The 20,195-nt window shown below is 38.0% G+C and overlaps 1 protein-coding gene across 1 annotated transcript in view; it reads right to left on the bottom strand.

Annotated features, from left to right (window-relative positions):
* dmxl2 (Dmx-like 2) overlaps positions 1-17,036 on the bottom strand; it is a 72,627-nt gene extending 55,591 nt beyond the window's left edge. The window contains exons 1-2 of the mRNA XM_028013785.1: positions 17,026-17,036; positions 5,733-5,735 (exon numbers count right to left, since the gene is read on the bottom strand). The gene's annotated coding sequence lies outside the window, so the exon portion shown is untranslated. The remainder of the gene's footprint in view (positions 1-5,732; positions 5,736-17,025) is intronic.
* Positions 17,037-20,195: the final 3,159 nt, after the last annotated feature.

Raw genomic sequence — 20,195 nt, forward strand, 5'->3', positions numbered from 1 at the left:
GTAACCAATAAAATATAAACAGTCACATTCTGTCGTTTATAAGTTACAAAAGAAAGGATAGGTTGCTTAAATAAAAGCCATGAAACAAGTTCAGCATGTATTAATGAGTCTCCACCTGAAGATGGCACTGTTGACAAAGCCTCCTCTCTCTTCCGGACATATGAAGACGTTAGACTATCGGATATGCAAGAGTTTTTCCTGAACAAGTAAAACACAAAAAGAAGCAAATCATACCTGACATTTCTCGCTCTTTTTTTCTTTTTTCTTGGAAACCATAGTGGAAGCTTAGAAGTAGAAGGAAGAATATTTGTGTGAGTATTTCTGCACGTTGACAATGCAATAACTGCATATTTGCAGCTCAGTTCACACTTAATGTCTTCTCCCACAGTGCTTGTGGGTAGATTAATTTAGTGAACATGTGAGGGTTTGTGTGTCCACTGGTGAGTATTTTCCTGGCAAGCACACATGGAACATACATACATGTTCTCGGGTGTCTGGCATAGGCAGATGGGTGAACCACAGGAAATTAGGAGCCTATAGGGCAGGAGGAAATTATTATCCCACATGGCTCCACTGCTGCTGCTGCTGCTGCTGGACAGCTCAGCCAAGCTGCTCTCCTCCTTTTATTTCTGCTTCTGTTGATTCAACAATCTATACAGAAATTACCAGCGTACAGGTTCTCTCAAGCATGTTTTCTGTAAGCACCTGTTAAATCGTCTATGTTTGCTTTGATTTACAGAATCACCTCACATACACAGATCGCCAAAAAAGATAAAGAAAAAGAAAAAAAGAGAACTGTTGAGGACATTGGGACACGACGGACCACTTTTGTAAAGCTGGCTTGTAAAAGTTTCTCCTGGGAAAAACTCAAAAAGGTATCAGCTGAGCAGCCAACGAGAACGGGAAAAGAAAAGCGGCGGTAGGGAGAGAGACCACCAACAGAGATATGTCTTGAGGAAATAAGGACCAGCACACAAAAAAGGCTCAAAAATAAAAAGAAATGTGATTGTATGACCTGTAAAGTTTTATGCAACCAATCATTTACAGTCCAGGAATGTCACTTTTTATATTAAATGGGTAAAAACTTATAAAATAAAATACCTCACCCATATTGACACAGGTGTGCAAACATCGTAATGAATCTGTTAAAGCATGAAGGTGTTGTGTCTTTCTGTTGGCACTTACTGTACATTCCCATTGACATAAATCACTGTCATTAAGACAACAGATATTGAACTAAAGTGTGTTTTTGCAGGTTTCCAGTGCTATGATCCAGCTCGGTGTGCTGTTGGGAGAAATTCACTCTCCAAACAACACAACACTGTTAAGGTGCTGCTCTATAGCGAAGCCTCGGCCTGTTACTACAGTCTGCTTCTCACTTGCAGCTGTTCTCCTCAGGCTAGTTTATTACATCTCGCCCTGGAACCTCAGGTGGTCTTCTGATATGATCTGAATGAGAACAGCCAATGACATTTCAGCAGCCCAGCCCTGGCCCAGAGCAATGAGCTGCATGTTGTTATCCACAAAGAACTAAAGAATTACTCATTATCCTGCTGCTCCACATAAACAAGCCTGTCTGATTTAAAATAACTTGGAGAAATGGATTTTATTCTGGTTCTTTCTGTACAGCATCATTGGGTCTCATTATTTTCATAAAATAAATTTATTGTCATTTCATTGTAAAGCAGCTTATATCATGGTGATAATGCTGGTGTTGGTGATGTTGATGGTTATGATGATTTTAAATATCACTTAAAGCCTACTGAAGAGTTTTATGCAAGAGCATACATGTTCCATTTTCTTTTCAAACAACATATCAAACCAAAACCACAAAAATAGAATCAAACGATTCTTCTGAGTTTTTGAACTTTAATCAGGCTTAAAAAAAAAACACAAAAAAACACTCTTCATAACAAAGATTAGATGTTATGGGGGAAAGGCGGTAATAATAGATGGTGCTTTTCACCAGGGCCATGATTTAAAAGAGGTCTGTTCTAAATGATCCTGTCTGTGTGTGTGTCTTTGTGCTCCGGCTGATCATTAATCTGAACTATCAGGTCTGATAAGATGTTTCTAAAGAGGGAAAGCAGCTAAAAGATGACTTCCAGGGTGACACGCATGTACCCAGACAAAAGGAGTGTGTGTCTGTTTCAAAGGACCTTGGATTTGACACTGGTGGTCATTTTGCTTGGCCCTTGTAGAAATTTACAAGAACCTCGTAATTGACTTCTTATCTGCTTCGGAGACAATGAAAGCAGGAGAAGAAAAAAAAAAAAGCACAATGACAAGTGGTCTGTGATGAGAGGAGGGAGTGCAGCCGACCTTATAGGGTACCTGCTCACACAAGCTTTGTTAAGCACCGCCACGAGGGAAAAGGAACAATGAGTCCCACAGGCAGCAGGAGTTTAACTCCAAATATCACTTTCCAATTAAGGTTTTCAGTTTCAAAAACATAAATAAAAAGTAAAAGAAACATTTTAATCCAGCCTGTCCCTCTTGGGACACCCAATCATAATTTAGACGTGGCATCATTGGTTTATGGGTTGATTTTTTACAACTTGATAACTCAATTCTTTTGTAGCAATAAATATATATATATATATATATATATATATATATATATATATAACTGATAAGAGGTTTCTTATTTGAAAAAAAAAAAAAAAAAAGCCTAGGATGACATGCAGGACAAAGGTTAATAGTCAGACTCACCCTTAGATTAAGCAGTAGCTCTGTGTCAGACGCTCCTTATTATCACCTTCTTCATTCTGCTTGACACTTACTGATTGGCGGATTGGACTGATAAGTTAAAAACACCAATCTCAGTCTGATAATTTCCCCTGACAGCAGGAGATTGAAAAAGAGGTCACTCAGCATGCACGGAGCTGCACGGCATGTGATTTAGCAGACTCAGATATGCTACCATGAAGTTTTAAGGCTGGATTTTAAATTTTCTTTCAGATCTTTGTGCGATGTCAGCGCTGCAGTATTATTAACTGATGGCTTCTGTGTGAAATGTGATTGTAGAGAAGAACTGATTATTTTTTACTCATTTTAAATTAAATGACTTGCATGCATTTTATTTGGATGTTTCTGCATGAAAAAAAAAAATCAGTTTGTTTGATAAATGGTAGATTTGTTCCTTTGTACATCAAGGTGAGTGTTTGTGTTGCCTTTAGGGGGCAGCAGAGACCAGACCAAAAAAAATAACTGCTGCTAAAAGTGTTGTTTTCAGCTTAAGTAGAGATTTTTTTTTTTGTCATAATTATTTTGTAGATTAACTCATATAAGCAGATGCGCAAATCACCCAGAGAAGGGACAATGGAAACTTATAGGCACAGACGCCTTGTGTGAGGATGGACAGCGTCCCCATTCAAGCTTTGCTTTTTGTGTCCTTCGTGTCTCTGCTGACAGACTCACATTGTTATGACTTTATTTGTGTCTGGCAGCGATAAATAGTCTGAGAAAATGTTCCAGTTGATCCAAACTGCTCTTCGCCCAGCCAAGTGTTACTCTCCTCCTCTCTGTATTCGCGCGTGTCAAAGTGACTGTTTGGTAATGTGTGACCGGATACTGATAGGCATGCCACCATAAGCGACTGGCAGCTGTGTGCTTCTGTGATTACAATTTGCTGTTTCGTGATTTTATTTTCGTAATCACCTTATAAACCAAGCCTTCGCCCTGTCAGTCCCTGTTCCCTCCTTCCTTGTTGTTTCATCCGTCTCGCCTTTGTTTCCCCTGTCACAACACCCGTTTGCCTCTTGTCTCCTAACGTGGAGCATCGTTTCAACCCACCCACCCCTTCTCCCAACGGTATGGTTGTGGATGCACCTGGTCTATAAGAATGAGCAATGAGTGAAGGGAAACTGTGGAGCATGTACTAGCTCAGGGCACGCGGTAGCCATTATGGGGCTAAAGCACTGCCAGCGTGCTTGATGAGGGGGAACAACGGAGCCTCGCCCTGGGACACTCCATTAAACTCCCCCTCTTTGTCTTTCTGTCTTTGGCTAACAGGAGCACACAAAGAAACACATGCACAGAGGTCTGATCTATCTCCGGTGTGTTCTTGTACATGGCCAAAAGCCATGTCCTTGCTCTTATCTTAAACCCTAACCTCATCACCTGGACAATTGTGTTAGCACCAGCTTATTCCCTCAGCACTGGAATTGGCTCTTTGTGTCTTATAATCACCTCTCAAACAAGAATCTTTTAAACTCTTTCTAATACACAGTGGAATGAAACATCCTTTAGCTATTTAACAAGAATGCAGGTCATTCAAAATAGAGCCATTGACAATGGATTTTTAATATCCGTTTCTTTTTGTGTGGAAAACAGCCATTTGATGAAAAATGAGTCAAATATGATTGAACAAAGACAAAAATAAAAACCCTACAACCTTTTGAAAACCCGTCTTCTCTGGATATTGGAACTTGATTTTTTTATTTTTTATTTTTAAAACAAAGCAAGAATTTGTTAACACGGTCTTCTCATTGCATTCACAATACCAGTTTTTGGTAGCGCTATATGCAGTGTTTCTAAAATGTATATTAATAATAAATGGGTTATTGCAGCATGTTTGAAGACATTTAAAACACACTTTGAGCGTGACCTGGCAGGGTTGTTCTTTTTCAGGAATAATTGCCATGCTAATGGGTTAATAAAAGTCTCCTCATCCTAGGTTCCCTTTGGAGTTAAAGTATAACAAAGTACTTTTTAATGAGGATGTGCTTGTGTTATTGCTTCATATTGGACTCATCTTTCATCATAAATGTTTTATTGAAAATAAAAGAAGAGACGTTTTTCCAGAAGATTTCTCTGTCTTTTGTTGAGTGAAAATATTGGATTCAACCGTTGGGTGCCTACGGATTTAGACCGGAATAACTCTCACAAAATGAGGAGGTATTTTTAACACAGTTACCTGGGAAAGAATGGAAGCAAGGAGATGCGGCTGAAACACTGTGTCTATAAAATATTTTTTGATCACTCATTTCACAGAGTGAAACTTGCAGACTAACATTTCAAGCTATTATTTCTTGTGATTTTGATAATTATGGCTTAAAGATAAAGAAAAACAAAAACGTTCAATATTGAAAGTTCACAGTTTAACAACCTAATCAGCTAGATAACTCATAACACTCGCAATGGTTTCCTGAGCCACTTAATCAGTGGTGCCCATGTCCAGACCTAAAGATTTACTATCCTGCAATGTTTAGACGCATCCCTGCTTCTACATACCTGAATCCAATGAGTCCTATTGGAAAATGAAATCAACATTTCCATAAAGCTCGTCAACAGAAGGAAACAGGAAGTACTCTAAAATTTTCTGGTAGATAGCTGCATTGACACAGAGGACCAAAACCAGCAGATGACACCATACTTTCACAGATTTGGTTTTTTGTATGCCCATTTTCCCCAGATATTTTATTCTTGCATTTATTTCACCTAAATTAAAATGGTTATTTGTTAACTATTCGTGTTTGTAGAAGAAAGTTGAGCATTATTTTTGGTTGGATCAAGTCATGAATCTCATGGATTTTTGTAAAAGCCAGCAGGCCCAAACAAGGACTGGAATTCACTTAACAGAAATGCCAACAAAAATTGTGAAACTTCACAAATAGCATGAGAGTTAAAAATGTAAACAAAGCAACCATCAGACACCAGGTAATGTTTAACTGCTTGGGTATAAACTGGTTTGTTTGAGCCAGTGTGTAATGGGAGGGGGTGTTACAGACCGTCTTACCCCCCTGTGTTTCCCAAAGTTCTGATGTCTCCATCCTCAAATTAATAATTTATAAGCAATATAAACCAAACATGGCAGAAATGGGAAGCTTTTAAAACTCTGTGCACACCTATATACTAAGGAGTAGAGATTGTAGTTTTACAGCCAAATGTTTGGTTTCTTGTGACACTTTGAAACCAACGTGTTTCAGACTGAAGACAATAGCATTCTTTATTATCAACCCATAACCTCTGTAGACCAGGACTTCCAAAGATCTGAGCTATAAAACAGTTAAAACACGTTTTATGGCCATGTATGGGAGACGCATTTAGCAGTAGAAGACTCAAAGTACCAAAGAACCACTGAATCCCAAATTAATTCAAACAGACAGTTTGTATCCTGAGTAGTTGTATTTGGAAAAAAAAAAAAAGTCTACCCGTTAGAAATTTAAATAATTTCTTCCAATCTCCTACCCGCACACTCCCACCAAAACATGTACGACAGATAATTTTTTATGATTTCAAGTTTTGTGTAGACCGTCAATTTGTACCAACTGTCAATGAGAAGCCGTTGTAAAAGGCTGAATCAAGTTTAATAAACAGGTTAATGACGGTTTCTTCTTACTGGTTGTGGAAAGCTGGGAAGTTGTCAATCCAAAGATTTTGCCATCGTGGGAGAGAGCAGAGGAAGAGGTCTGAGGACAGTATGAACACAATGTGAGGTTGGAATAATGACTTACTTGTTTTTCCTTTGTTTACTAGCAGGAGAGAGGAGGTGATTAATCCTGGAAGAATAATCCTTGAGGATGAGTCTGTGCTGGTTTGTTTGTTGCCAAGTGGGAGTTGGGTTGGAGGCTGTGAAGAAGAGGTGAAGATAGGTGTTGATAGGAAAAGAAAAACATAGAAAAGAAACACATCCAGGTATGTGTTGTAAGTTTGCCTTCAAATTTTCTGATATACAAATAAAAGGTGCAAACCACTGGAAACCAGAAGAAAAGGTAAAAAATGGTACTGAAGTTCTGCCACAACCACTGGGGACAATCAGGCGAAGATAAACTTAGTTCCTGTACAACACATTTTTCTCCTTGACCTTATGGAAATAATTGAAAGTTGGCGCTCGTCTTTTTCCAGAAAGAGAAACCAAAATGCTAATATGGAAATTTGTAGATCAGCTTTCTTTACATCAGAAATGACAGGCAATATGATATGCAACACATCAAAAAGATAAAAAGGTAAAATTATTGAGAATTCTTAATATCTTCTTTGTTCTACAAAAATAAAAGATTAAAAACATTTGGTGTCACATTCTCAAAGCTTTGATCACCCAGTTGATCATAACAGCATTTGTTTAGTGTCAAACATTGTCCTCTGTTTTGATATCCAAATAATTCGGTCTTTTCCTATGAAAGGTAAACTTTCGCAGTACTTTCACACCAACAATAACAAGAGCCTGCTGATGATCCCAAGTGTATTTGGGGGCTACTTTTTGTATTTGCTCTTGGGATAAATGTGCTTGGATGGCCAGATCAGGGCAAGTAGACAACCGTTTCACTGAAAGTCAAACTGGATTGATAATTTAAAATTCTTTGGAGGCCTCAAACGTTCAATAGGTATGAATATTTTTGCACATCCACGCAGCTTATTAAGAACGCTTCAGTCAACGCGGGTCAGGATGGTAGCTGGAACTGGACACACTTGTGCTTATTAAACAGCTAATCCGTTCGTCTTCAATTAATGTAGCAACGACACAGAATAACAAATTGCTCAGGCTGAAAAAGGTCATGAGATTATTCAGTTTGTCAGTTATGATTAATTTGCATTGTGCAAACTTAGTGTGCCAATTTTACAATGAGGTTTTAGTCTGGCTTACATAATAACTTTTACTCAGAAGACAAAAGCCATCAAAGTGTATTTTAATATGAAGTAATTTGCAGGGCTTATCTTTAAAGTAGAATATGGAAATCTGGATTTTATTTGTTAGTAAACGATACAGAAATAAAAATACAAACCTGACAAAGGTATATTTGTAGCTCACACATATTACATCAAGTCTTGGCAGCTTTAGTTGTAGTCATAAAAGTTTACTATCTTATGCACATAAAACAGCTTCAACGTAGGGATTTTATTGTTGCATGCAATGTGTGTATGTGGGTAACAAAAACAAAATTGTATATATGTACATGTCTACGATGCTGTTACAGCAGAGAAAAGGTTCCAAGAAGGAGAAAGAAATATGATCCATTTCCCATCAACGCAGGGAAGCATCTAAAATGCAAATGACTCTGAATCATCTTCAGATGCATCACAGTAAACTGAAAAACAGATGTGACTCAATTTCACAGACAAATTTTCATTTCCGTATGTTGGACAGCTCACAAGCCTCGCAAGGTGACATCCGGGATTTGATATTCATGCCATCCTGCAAACCTAACAGCGTTCAGAATGTAGGAATGACTCGCCATAAAAATATCAGCGATGTCGAGCAGCACCGAATCAAGACCGAGAGAAAAAAAAATGGTATGAAGAATTGTCTAGTTATGAGGAAACAACGCTAAAGGAGCTCGTTAGTTTTTCAATGTAGGTTTTGTGTGTTTACAAGGACGCTGCTGCACTTATTGTGTGTAATAAGAAGATGTATGATGGTGCTCACAGAGCTGGGAGAGAGTTCATCGCTTTGTTTTATAAGCCTCATCATTTTATAATGAACTGGGCAGCAAACTTGCCACCGTCCACCAAATAAAACTGTCTCTCTAATAACAAAAATAAAATCACCAATGTGATCGCTCGTTGCGGAGTGGTAACGTTACACTACAGCACGTGAAAATCTTGTACCAGACAGGTCAGAAGTTTGATGATCCTCCCTTGAGACCGGGGAAATATTATGTAAAGTTATTACACCCTCCCTGAAGCGCCTGATGCAACATCTGACCACTGCTCAGCAACATGCAGAAGAGAAAAGCCTTCTGCTAATGGTCCCTACCCGCTCCTCCTGTGCTGACATTTCTTTCTTTTCATGCTTAAATAATTCTCTCTCATGAGTCCACCTGAGTGAAAATGGGAAGCGTTGGGAGCACCGGGCCCCGATATTAACTCCAGGTTAAGAACAGGAGAACCGTGGATCCTAACTGCTTTCACAGAGCAGAATTTAAAGCAACACACGCCGGGTGTGTAAGCAAAGCATAATGTGAAAAGGACAAGATTAAAACTGTGTAAGTCTGCAAGTGGCTCTTTTCCTAATGAAGGGAACTGAATTTGGGCTTAGCACATCAAACCCATTGCTTGAGGTGAGACGGACGAATTCAGTGCAGAATGTGCAGCATTTAAGTTGACTTTGCATTTAGTGGCTTAAAATCTGTAAATGAACGCCAGTTTCCTTTGTAGCATTTATTGATACTGGTTGTTTGTGCATTTTAATTGCTCTTGACTTTGTATCTGAGGGACAGAAAAGGAACAACCTAATTCATCATATATATATATATATATATATATGTATATATATATAAAATAAAACTTACACCATGTAGCTACTATATATTTATTTCATATGATTCCTATTGCTTTCAAGATGACCTGCAGTTTCTGAAATCACATGTGGGTGCGATTGCTGAAAGCAATGCGGGCGTAAGAGGAAAACTGACCTCTCAGGGTTACTTTCCCTAGACATAAAGGATAACAAAGGTGCATGCGTCTGTTTCAAAAACAGCGACAATCCATGAATAATTTGCCTCAAGTTGTCTTTGTTTCCACATATATTTAAACTCTGGCAAAGTAATCGAATCAATTATGTAAATTTCAAATCTTTCCCTTCATATCCCACCCACGCACCACATGTGGCCTATAGCATTCAGATTCAAAGATTTCTGCCGTTTGCTCATATTTTGGACACAAATATATTTCCATTTTACAGAGAGAAGAAATACATTTTGTCCACCACAGATGATGTACGTACCAATACATTAATTTACAAAGTGAGAACAAAAATGTCATATACAACAAACTTGCATAAATGGATCATATGCCTATTACCTATATCTATTTTTGACTTAAACACATTAAAGAAATTACCAAGCAAGTTCAAACAGCTCCATTTCAAATGGTCCAAAGCTTAAATTATTTTTTTTCCCAAAAATGTTACTGACAACCGTTAATCCAGAACGTAATCATCTACATACTCAAAAATTGTTTTGAGTCTACTAAACGCACAGGCCTTAAAGGACAAACAGCTTTCCAAAGCTGCATTTAAATTGTGCCTTTGCCAAGAAGTCACTGTCACCATGACACTGAAGACGACAACAGTCTTGTCTATGGGTCACTTTGTTCTGCTTGTACATCAAGAGACTGGCACTTAAACTGTGTAGCTTTCATTTAAAAAGAAGCTGAACACAGCTTAGCAAGCACATGTAAAGAGTTTGTATACAGAAATATAATCACTTGGGTTTGTTTCTTTAAAATATTCCTATTAACCCCTTGACATATCTTTCCCTTTTTGCTGTCTTGATCAAATCTGATGCAACAAGAAGTCAGAGCAAAACTGTTTGAAAAGAAGGCCGTCCTCAAAAGATCTGTGATTAATCCATTATTTTATTTTCTAACTGTTAATGTTGGAATTTAAATGATACACCTAGTTTACAAGTTTCTGATTCAATCAAAATAAAAACAAAAAAATCAGAGCATCTAAACACCTTGAAAAAGACGTTTTCTTTTCAATGCTAATATTCTGAGGCTCTTTAAAATGAATCTAAACTTAATTAATACAGGTGGACTTGTCTTGTATACTGATCTTTTTTTTTTGTTGGGCAGTTTTTATTTTTCCCTTCATCCTTGATGGGATTTTAATTTTTGCCTTTGGGAGTTTTATTGTCATTTATTATATAGCGATATCTACTAGTTATCAAGTGAACATTTTCTGCCGATTTCTCTTCCAGTGGTCTTCTGATGGGAAAATACTTTTGTCTACATGCCTTGCTTAAAAAACCCCACTTATGACAGTCTGATCACATAAACAGAGGAGATCTCTCTGCATTGCACTTGCATGCAAGCAAACATGTTTATACTGAAAGCTCTAATAATAAAGCTGCCTCTCACTCTCTCTCTCTTAATTGGGTGTTAAATCGGTACTTTCATGTTACCCTAAAGGCAAACATTTCCATAACACTGATAACAGGTTCCATATTAACAAAACTATTTATCAAAGTGAATGTGTTGAAAATCAGGCTAATGAGGTTAGATTTTAGCTCAACCCGTTGTTACAATGAGGAAGTTTAAAATGGCCAAACCTTACAAAGAAACAATATGTCACTCGATAAAACATAAATTAATGATATTACAGGTGTTTGATGTTGCATAGAAAAATTTGAGTGTCTTGGAGAGTTAATCTAAATTTAACATGGCAGCTTTCCTTGAGAAAGTGCCACTCAGAGAAGCCATCACGGTTAGATGGTTATCAAGCAATGCCTTCAGGCTTTTATGCAGTGAGAGCACCAGACTCCTAGAATCAGATGTAAGTACTGTCATTAAGTTAATACTACAGTACATGACTTAGCTAACTGTTCCATTAACCTTTATATATTTCATAGTTCAGCGAGAGACAATGACGGAAACAAGGCAAGGCCTCCAAGCAGCAAAGACGAGATACTGACTCTTAGTTTCTACAAATGCTGCAGTAAATGAGCATTCAGCAAGAGGCAGTCATTATCTCAGGTAAGCAAAGGCATCGTGGAAGATTGAAGAATAAAATAATAGAACCCAATTCACTATTTAAACCTATAAAAATACACATTTGTATCTAGAGAGCAATCGAAATAGATCAGACAGAACAACTTTTTCTTAAAAGAAAATCTACATTAACTGAATAAAATACTAACATGAAGTGCTGGAAGTAGAGATTATTCACGTTTACAACATTAAAGCAACATCAGTACTTTGTGTTTTAATCACGCTCTGTCTCCTGAAAGTCATATTGGGCGTTAAATCTTGTTGTAGGAAGCATGAAACATTTTGTTACTGCTAACTTTTTGTCAAGTGATTTATTTTAAAGAATTCAGGATCACCAGAAGGAAAACCGTGGGGAAGGATGTACTTGTGCTCCAAGTCAGACCAAAAACTATATAAATAGCAACCTGTGAAGTAAAACAAAAGTAAATTTCAGCATTGTTTGAGTTTATTGAGATGAAAGCTTTCCAGCTCACACTGTCGTCTGTTTATTGCATGTTTTGCCTGAAAATATGCCTGAACGCTTTATGTTTATCTTTCCAAACAATTATATGCAAATTATGAACGCCTTGGGAATCGCTTGGTCACCATACTGTCCAAAATGCAGATGTCTGCTGTGTCCCAAATTGAATATGTGTCGGTGTGAAACCATCTTAGCTGTGAAGTAGTGTGGAAGTGGCAGCATCATGTTTAGTTTTGCTGGAGGAGGGTCTGGTGCACTTCAAACAATGTTAATGCGAGGAAAGAACATTATGTGGAAATGTAAAAATAAAATATTAAGAAGTCATCCACAAAATTGAAGCTTTGGAACAAATTGGTCTTCCACATAGATAAGAACCATAAACATGCCCCTAAATTAGTAATGACATTACTCTTACTCATTTGGTTGATTAGTTATTTTGTCATTTACCTGGTTATAGTAAAATATGCTCCTTTTTGTGGCACTTTCTGCTCATGTACCAGTATAAAGATAGGTTTTGTGGTTTGTCAAAACCTTAGCCACATGATGATTATGCAGCAGAACGGGTGAAAAGTTAAACCTTCTGTTTAACACATATACCTTTTCTGCATATGTGGAGAAACCGACTGGCACTTCAAACAAAGCCCTTTGAGATTCTTTTTTTTCTGCTCTTCAAGGATTAACACAGGTCAAGTCACGGAAATTACCCATCCTGCAATGGCGAACCAAAATGTAGCATGAGCCACTTAGTATAACGTTTCTTAATGAGAGAGTTTTGGTTGTCGTCGTTGGAAAGTAGTGGCAATTGTAGGTTGTGATTTTGACGGATTCAGGAACGGTAGTGCCATCTTAAGAAACTTTTTACAATCCGTTCCAGTTGGCCATTTGGAAAAGTTTTCTTAACCTCTAGAGACATTCTGAGAACATTGTTGATTTTTTTCTCGCATAAGGATTGATGCTGTTTATCTCCAACTGAAAAAAATGAATTTATTATAAGGATGAATTAACTTTCAAGATTTGCCTGAAGATGGTTATCTGAAAATGATCACCTACTGAAGAGTTAAATGGATCCGTAGCTCCTAACATGTTGCCCTGCTCAAAAAGAGGGAAAAGAGACACATTTCATATTTCAAGGGGTGCATAACACAATGCTCACATTGGTTGTGCCTACACATGTGTGAAATTAAAGCTATCACGACCTTCCATCTGACTGAGGATGCCATTTCTCTTGATAAAACATTTCGGTCTGCAAATGTATCAGCGAGGACACATTTTCCTGTTTGATGCCCTGCTAGTAACAGGGGTGCTATAATGGCAACAAGATGCATCTACAAAATGAGTGTGTGTATGCACATGTCCATGAGCAAGATTATGTGTGTATGAGTATCCATATTCATTAGAGGTGTGGAGGAGAATCCAATAACGACTGTGTCAGTGGAGATTAAAGAGACTGACCTTTGGTGACTTAGTAGCAGGAGCAGGGGTTTGTGTGTGTGAGTGTGTGTGTTTGCCAGGTTGTTGCGTGGTAGCTGACAGTGAAGCAGAGGAAGAAAGAAGGCAGAAAGGAGCAATAAGTGAAAAAGGGATGCAGGAATGTCACAACTCGAGATAAACGTTGCCTCGGATCCAGTATGATTTATTCCCTGCTACACTCTACCATTTTTCTTTTTTTGGGTTTGGTTCACCAGGTGCGACGCAAGCTGTTGTTTTGACGTGTGAGGAAAAACACTAGGAATCGACTGGAAGTCCTCACATTTATTTTCTGGTTGAACATCAAGCTGGAGAGAAAGCACAACAAACTCAAAACGAGGCAAGCGTCAACGAGTGGAGGGGTAAACCTGCACAGCTTTGTAATCTTCGTTAACTTTTTGTAAACTTAGTGGGGATTTTGTGTGACACACAGAAATGGATAATTGTTCATTTGAAAGAGAGATTTTCATATTTGAAAATAATAATTAAAAAAAGATATGAGAAAGGAAATTTCTGTCTGGCCTCCCTGAGTCATTAAAGCATTTCTGCAATTAGAGCTGCAAATCTTCGGAGTCATGTCTTTACACTTGAAAACTCAGACTAGGTCACACTGGATTTCTGAGTTTTTAAAGTTTTTCAGTTGGATTTAGTTCTGTACTTTGATTGAGCCAATTTTGCAAGTGAATGTGCTTTGACTAAACTAATGTTTATCTTTGTATATTTAGTTTTTTTTGTGTGGTAGCTTAGATATATCTATAAAACAACAATGTGATTTTTGTTTATCTTTTTTTTTTTTTTTAGTTTATTTCGAGGTAGACAACATTTTGAATACAAAGAGTTGTTTGTGGTTGAAAAGAGACTACATGGGACCTGCATCAAAAACATGTGAAAATTTGAGTTTTACTCTTGCACCCTTAGTGATTATTAATTTGTGAATCTAGTTAAAAAATAAACCAAATAATGGGATCTTCCAGAAATGAAAGACATGGCACTGCTATATGAACACCCATAATTCCCTGCTGCCTTGCCTCACAGCGAACTGCTTTTACATCAACAACTGGAATATATTCAAAAATATAGATTATATAAAAATACCCCCTTTATTAATATCTGTATTTTATGTTTTTATTTTATCACTTGTCCTTAGAGATACGAACTTATATAAAGTGCACATAACCCTGCATTAGTGTGCTCCATAAAAACAGTCAGATCTAATGAGAGCGAGTCTCTTCCTGGAACGGTTAATGGAGTTTTTAGCTTGGATCGCACACAGAAAATGTCAGAATGACATTTTTCTTCCATCAGAGGAAAGTACAGTTGAGGCCGGTGCCTTGTCCACAAATGGCAAATGGCAAATGGTAATCAAGCAGTCTGAACATGTGTCTGGGGCAGTTAAAAGAGCGGAACAGGACTCATTATTTTGGGGGTCGAGGAAGAAAAGTGGACAGCCTTTAAAAAAAAAAGAAAGAAACAAACAAAGAAAGAAGGAAAGAAAGAAACATTTTTAACAATACATTTATTTTTCAATAAAAAACATTTTAACATAGTTTACTTCAACACTCATGCAAACATTGAATAAAAAACTAGCTTTCTATCAACTACAGAGCACACAACATTATTAAAGCACCACAAAGATAAAAATTCAGTTAAGTTATTCTTCATTGAAAAAAACATAAATTCTGCTTTTACTCTATTTTTTACCATCAGAATAAACATCCTGTCGACTTTCGCCCCCCAAAACTCCATTAAATTTATTTCTTCTATTAATATAAATGGAAAATTGTGCATGTCCAATGCGAAAATTTAACAAATTCCACTTATTAGATGATTCTTTTTTTGTATAACCTGCACCAAATATAAGAAAGAAAGAAAGAGACAAATGGGAAATTAGTTTTACCACAGAGAGACATCGGTCTGCTTTAAAACTTTGCTTTAGTCAGCAATAAATCCTACATATGAAGAGCACACACTAGCACAGGCACCACGAGTTTCCCATGCGATTCAGTTTCTGCTTATGAAATTGTGACATTATTAGCACAACCTCTGCCATGAATGCTCTTTGCTGCTTTGACTAAACATTAAATCTCTGCTGACTCATGCTGCAGATTTGGGGTCACTCCTCTGACTTTTACTTGCCATGGACTTAAAGTGGCTGATGAGAATCAATGGACAGGCACACGCAGGTTCCTACCTGCACCTTCCCTGCCACGGCCATCCTCCTGACGCTGAGCGGACACGAAGTCGTGCCGTGTCCCTTGGCGTGCCTGCCGCGTCCTCTGTCAGGTGGCCTGACATCCAGCACATCACTAAGCCATCGATCCACACACAACAGTAAAAGCGAGGGAGATCATGAAAGCTGCAAGGTGGTAAAGGAGGAAGGTCGGGGAGCTTCTGAGAGATGGAGAAGATACGCTGCAGGGGTGATGGAGTGATACCGAGGTATAGTAATAGATAGCCTGGGGGAGTTGATAGAGAGCTATCAGAGAGATGCTGGGAGGACTGCTAGAAAGCTGAATGACTGACACAATGGTAAAGGCGTGATAGCCTACCACCTGCTGACAGCAACTCTCGTTTTGATCACACAGTTTGCTGGTTTGCTAAACTGGTTTAAGGTGTTTTCAAAGTACCGGGCTTCCCTCTTTGAGCTGCACTATTAAATGACAGGCATTAAAAGCTGAATTGCTAAGGGTGTTATATAGTATTTATTGAAAGAATAACAATTTGAGGTTATATGGAGGTTATATTTGATGTTTGTTGTGAGTGTACATATACTCACAAACAAACGAGGAAATTAGTTCAAGTTTATCGTTTATTGAAAGTTCAGAAACTGCAACGGTTTTAAAGCACCACAGCAAAGGTAAACAAAGGTAAAATAACCCGAACAGGTGATCAACTCAAAGCCACTCCTACTTTTTACTCTCCGTCTCTCTCTGTCATTTTTAGCACACCTGTTGCCGTGGCAACCGCCACGGCAACAGGTGTGCTAAAAACAAAAACATAACATTCAGTCCGTTATGATATTAGGTTTCCAAGCTTGATACTTATTTCTCGATTATTAACATATCTCTCCTCCGTAGTGGTTGAGTAGCTAATTTAAACTCCTGCTCTGCTAGTCACTCGGTCTTTGAGTCGCCTTTTTTTTATTAACTGAACCGAAACGCACTGAATTGCGCAACACCTTGTTGAAACAATAATTACTGAGATTATTAATTTTAACACGTTTTGATGATTTTATTATTCTTTAATGAAGCTACAAATGTTTAGAATCTTAGGGAATATTTTGATGAGCCTATCAGAAGAGAAAGTGCTGGTCTCAGCGTCCTGGCGGCTTTCAGTTTGTCACCTACTGCCGAGATCGACTCAAAACCTTCCCATGATCGACCGGTAGATCGATCGTGGGAAGTATTGAGCACCCCTGCTTTAAAATGTCAAAAAAAAAAAAAGACATCAGTTTTTCTACATTATTTTGACTAAATCTCATTTGCAGTGATTCATTAATGTAATGTATTGAGATTTGTGTTTGACTGGCATAACGGAGATGCCATTTACATGGTCTACTCTGTCATCTACTTTTGAAAAATCCTTCCATTCAGCAAGTTATTTTCACAAAGAAGCAACCAGATGGTTTTGTGCAACAAACCATCTGGTGTGTCAGGTTAGTGAACCCTGCGTCCGAGACGCCACTGGCTTTGACTAAATGTTGGTATTTGATGACCTTGTCATAAAGAGAAATGAAATAATTATCATATGCTCTCAATTTGAGCTTTTGTGTGAGTGCATAAATTTGCCTGCAAGTTGAATTGAAGCCAAGAGCTAGACATACTACATGTAAAGCCTTTTCTATTCAGCTCAGTTTAGAGTGTGTCACTCTTGTTGGTACAGTATTTTGCATCAAGCTTTTCTTAATCATAATTTATACCTTTAACTTTCAGTATATTTTTGTTATTGTCTTGATGTTATTTCCACTTTGTCTTGTTATTGTGCGTTATTCCTGCAGAGGATCTTTTGATTTTGTCTGACAATTACAGGTAATTAATCTAGTGCCTTATTGTTTTCATTGTGTTGAGTCAGTGCAGTCTTTCCTACAATAAATGTAGTCGTTCTGTTTCAATGTAATATTAGAAAACATTTTTACTACACCCTTATATCTCACTATATGTGCATTTTTTGTAACTTTTTTTATTTAATCAAAAGATAAAACTTCTGTTCCCCGAAATAGATCTTTCTTTGATTTGGAGGTAAAAATCTGTTCTTGGGATCCATTTTTGGTTTAGTTCCAGACAGATTGCCGCTAATGACTGCCGCTGGTTCCAGTCGCAGTCATCCAGGATGATTAGGACTATGACCTTTATCCCAGCCACATAATTCAGAGCTTAGAGATTTTTATCTCTCTATATATTCAGACAAAGAGTGACAGAGAGGGGAATATCTGGACTTATGAAACAGGAAAGAAGGGCGGGCAAATCACAGAAACAAGGTGAAGAGGGGAGTGTGAGGAGAGAACTAAAAAAGAAGAAGGAAGTGTACCCATAGACGAAGGGAAAAAGATCACACTGAGCTACTCACCCCGAAGGCACTGACATTAGAGACAGACATCATGGAGAGGGAAGGCAATGAAAGATGAGGACGGAGGGGGGGAAGTGAAATAAAGAGGAGTGAAATGTAGCCTATGACGTTCTTTAAAAACACCTGACATTTACCTGAATTTCAGATTTTTAAGTCTAGACAGTTGAGTCGGAGAAAGGCCACCAGTCTTGGTTCTGTGCAGCAGGAATGTCGCCTTCCTCCTGGGTTCACTGCATTTCCATTCAGAATAGAAAACAGCCTTCACAATCACAAAGATCAATCATTGAGCAGAATGGGGGGAAAAAACTAAAAGAAAGAAAACCTCACAGACCTTGTTCGTCAGACCCAGGGGAATCAATGCCTCATCCTAACAATAGCTGCCAATATAAATTGTGTGGCTTACATCAGGTGGAGATCAAAAGGGATTTTTCTTCATGCAGGCTCCTAACAATGTTAAGATACTGATGAAAATCTAGCTTAATTAAGTTTAGAGTCACTCTGGTTTAGGTAATATGACTTGACACCACCTGAGAAAAATTAATCACATTGAAGGTGCTCCATCAAAGGACGTTTGAAACCCTGAAACTGGAAAAACTGCCAGGCCGAGGAAATCAACTTAAGAACAGACTGGGGAAACAATTACTTTGGAAAGACCTACCCTGAGCCAGCCAGAAAGCTTAGCATTAGTGATGTTTAAGGTAATGTGTTTTTAAGGTTGTAAGTTCATCAGTCTGTTTCACAAAGAAAATAGGATATGATAAACAACAAGTTTGTAGCAAATTAGGGTTGTTTTTTTTTCAATTTGCTTCAACTGGTACTGAAAATGCCTGATCCAATTTTAGGTACTTTGACCTTATGTCAGTCAACCCAATTTAGATACGATGCAGCAAGAACACGTGAAGAGGGTATAAGAACATCTACTACAAGTCTCTGTTTGAATCGCTCAATGACTATACGGTATGCAATGAGCAGAGTTAGAGACTAGCCTTTAGAAGTTCACTGAAGATTATCCACACATGTAAGATCTATTACGAAGCTCCACAAACATGGAATTCTTTGGATCGCCGCAAATTAGTATGTGGTCTATATTCGGAAGAAGGTAAACACTTTCTCTGTGATGTGTCGAAAGCAGGTAAAGCTTAAAAATTAACTAGTAAGGGCTTAATTGTGTTGGCTATCAAAGAGGGTCAGATGATGAGTAGTCAGGATCTGTCAAAAGTAATCCAAGGAATGAACTGCGATGAACTGATTACAGGGTCATGGTAGGTCATTAGTTCAAACAACTGAATGAGTTAATGCTGGTTCTGATAGAAAGTGTCAATATACAGAGTGGAACACAATTTGCCGCATATGGGGCTGCATAGCTGAAGACTAGTTAGAATGCAGTCCAAGGAGACCTCACCTAAGGGATCTGCTGCCAGAAACTTGTTGCCAGATGTCACAACAAACCTTCACAGGTTTAGTGGAGTCCATATCTTGATGAGTCAAGGCTGGTTTGGCAACCAAAACTTTATTAGCCACGGGGGCTCAAATTATGCCTAGTTAAGGTTCTGTCATTATAAACTTAAGGGCCAACCACCTGATGAGCCCCAGTGACACTAAACCTCAAATTTAAATACCTATTTATAGCAAACAGACGTCGTCCATCTCCCAGTTAACCACCTGTGTAAAGCTGCTAAATCAGCACAATGAACTGATCTGTGGGGGTAAAAAGTTCAACCTTGACTTGCTGGGAAAATGTCCTTTCATCTTCATTAAAACTCAACAGTTTGAGACCCTGTCAGATGCCACACAATTTGTCTAAATGGCAAATGGCCAAATGTGGAGCGTGTGTGTGTGTGTGTGAGTATAAGCACAAACTAAACAAATGCTTATTCCAGATTACCCTTATTATGATAGGAGCAACACTGAAAAGGAAAAAGTAACTAAGTGTTGAGATCCAGCTTCGCCTGTTTTGTAAAGGTTTCATAAAGTAAGGCTGTTTAATCGAGGCAGTAAATAATCTTGCATCGAAAAGTATAGCTAGAAATATTTACAGTCTGGCATCTTTGTCACACATGGCCTGATCTGGAAGCTATTCTCCTTTCCAGTTAACTTTTCACAAGAACAATTCGATAAAATAATCATAAAATCAGCACCAAAGTTCTAAGGACCAGCTGTTCCTCGCATTACTCTAACAGTGAAATGCAAAATTGAATGCAGTTCATGCCCTTTGTGCCAGTGAGCCTTCCATGAAGAGACATATGGTTAGACTAATTGTGCATTACCC

The sequence above is a fragment of the Xiphophorus couchianus genome, chromosome 4 (assembly GCF_001444195.1).
Source record: "Xiphophorus couchianus chromosome 4, X_couchianus-1.0, whole genome shotgun sequence".
Lineage (NCBI taxonomy): Eukaryota > Metazoa > Chordata > Actinopteri > Cyprinodontiformes > Poeciliidae > Xiphophorus > Xiphophorus couchianus.